Raw genomic sequence first — 2,944 nt, forward strand, 5'->3', positions numbered from 1 at the left:
GCCCCGCCCCGCTCTGGGTGCGTCACGACAGTGGGCGGAGCCTGTCTGATCTTACCTGCGCAATTGCCACGCCCCCGATTCGACTTGCTTATAAAGGCTCAACTTCAACGTTATTTTTAGCTCAGATATAGGTAACTGTTTAACTAGACGGATAGTTTTCAAATTACAGACCCACACGAATTTTTGATTTGTCAAATATGTCTGTAGTAATAAACAAACAAATAAATAAAAATTGCTTCTACAGTGAGACATTATGCAAATACTGATTATTTTATACATATACTGACTCTTTTGCCTGTTGTAAACATAAGTTATTTGTATAGTTGTACTACACACACACACAAAATGATAATACTTTATTTTATTTTATTATCTGTGTCTTCTTGTTTTATATTTGATTCCGGTTCTGTATTTAGGCAATACTGTAAGGTGAAAGCGCCCTCTAGTGTTTTGATTCAAGATGTTGAATGCACTGAAACGTGTCTTTCATGTTTGGCCTAAATTATACAATGCCACCGGAAGCACATTATGGAATAGTTTCAGTGTGCCAGACACTCTCTAACACAAACAAACACATTCTTGTGTGTTTGGGACATCTTTGCAAATACTTTTGAGCTTTGAGGAAATAAGGTCTGAAGTCATTTTGCCATTTCATTTTTTTCCTTCAGCCTGGGATTATTGCTTTTTCTGGGCTGTGCTCAGCTGTTACAAATCCTTGTGTGATTTTCTGTCTGATCCCATAGCCACTAATAATGTCTGGAGGTTTATTTTTGTTCTTGCCCTTTCAGCCTGGAGAAGTAGTGAAATCTCTCATAACATACTGACACAACGCACAGCAAACACACTCAGAGTTCATGTTAGCAATGCCCTCTTTGCCAACTGGATTAATGTCAGACAGCATGTTAACACTGGGGCCAGAGATTTGAGGTCAAAGCTGCTGTAACTGGTCTGTATCAAAATGCATTTTGAAAGTACTTCCAAAAAAATGTAGGTGTATTTAATTCTTTATTTTATTTGCTTTTAGGAGTAATTTGCATAATTCACAAAATGAAATCATCTGAAATACATTGCATTCCACCGTTTGACGCTCTACACCTCGCATGTTACACACATCATTGAATATCCTATTGATTACATGATCAATATTCAGGGGTCATATAAGGTGCTTAACGTGTCTAAAGTTTGTGTATTTTACTTTTGCATATTGTTTATCATTTTAATCTTTTGTTAAAAAATTCTAACCATTCATTGAAGTAAAACAATTAAAAGATTGTGTGAAGTAAATGTTTTTCTCCAATACACAATAGCCACAATTATTAGCACCCCTAGAAATTCTTAGGAATAAAATATCTATGAAATATATTACCATTTGCATTTGACCATTTTAGCACACCAGGGTGACTACGAACATAAAAATGCCAAGCCATGACTTGTTTTACTGGATAAATTTGGCCTTTACGCCAAATTCCCTTAATCATCCATCACAATGAATGAAACCAAAGAGTGAAGTTCTGATGTACAGCAAAAGATTGTTGAGCTCCACCAAATAGAAAGTGGCTATAATAAAATAGCTAAAGCATTGAAAATTTACATTTCCACCATCAGGGCAATTATTGAGATTTTCTAGATAACTGGATAAGTTATAAATCTGCCTGGAAGGGGACATATGCCTTTATCTGTCAGTCTTAGGGTCAGAAAGCCTCAAAAAGAAAATTTTTCAATTTTTCAATTGCACCCCATTTTCAATTGTTTTACTTCTAATTCAATAATTCTATATATGAATTGATTAATTAATTTAATGTGTCATTTTTTCCCCCTATATTTAGCCTTCAAGACCTTCTCCAAACCAGGAGAATGCATAATTAGAATTAATAGTTTTGGAAAGTCCCTGAAAGAGATAAATTGAATTTAAACAGATCTATTAAATCTGCCACAACCCACACCACAGGGCTTCTACAAAAAAATGTCAGATACTACAAACTTCTACAAATGAATGAGAGTTAGTACAAAAAGGTCATACAAAACGTTCCTGTTGAATGCTTGCAATCTTTGAATAAGATTGTATTAGATGTTAAACAAGACATGTGACCTCTTTGTATCTTTTCACTAAATGTTCCTGGGCTTTATTAATGTTCTCATACTTAAAGTTGCAAGTGCACAGCATTACACTGAAAACCAATGTATTTGAGTAGATTACATGTCAAAGTGTGTACAAGATATAAGTAAGTAATATATAAGATCATTTATAATAAATACATATATAGATAGACAAGTAATAATATCATTTATTTTCACTGTGGCATGATTTCCACAGGTCCTTAATGAAAAGCAATTGCATGGGTGTATTGCATTTTCATTTATTCATTTAACAGACTCTTTTATCCAAAGCAACTTACAATTAAGAACAAGCAATTTATCATAAAGAGGCACATAAACACAGGAAGTGCTCGTAATACAAAGTTTCAGGCATTGTTCAGATTAGTACAAGCTAGACAGGGGATTTAAGGAAGGAGGAATGATTAATTGCGATTAATCGCATACAAAATAAAGGTTTTTGTTTGAATAATATATGTGTGTGTTCTGTGTATATTTAATATGTATATATAAATACACACACATACAGTACATATTTTGAAAATATTAACGTGTTTTACATGTCTATTTATATTCATATAATTGATATTATAAATAAATATATTTCATATATAAAAATAATATATTTTTCTGAAATATATACATGCATGTGTGTGTATTTATATATACATAATAAATATACACAGTACACATACTGTACATATATTATGTAAACAAAAACTTTTACTTTGGATGAGATTAATCAAGTTTAATCGTTTGACAGCACTAGTTTTTTTTTTTTTTTTTCATCATTGTTCCTGTGATGAATGAATTCAACATAACATTAATTCTTACTCTGCATAATACTCTT

The sequence above is a fragment of the Onychostoma macrolepis genome, chromosome 07, assembly GCF_012432095.1.
Source record: "Onychostoma macrolepis isolate SWU-2019 chromosome 07, ASM1243209v1, whole genome shotgun sequence".
In the NCBI taxonomy this organism is placed as follows: Eukaryota; Metazoa; Chordata; class Actinopteri; order Cypriniformes; family Cyprinidae; genus Onychostoma; species Onychostoma macrolepis.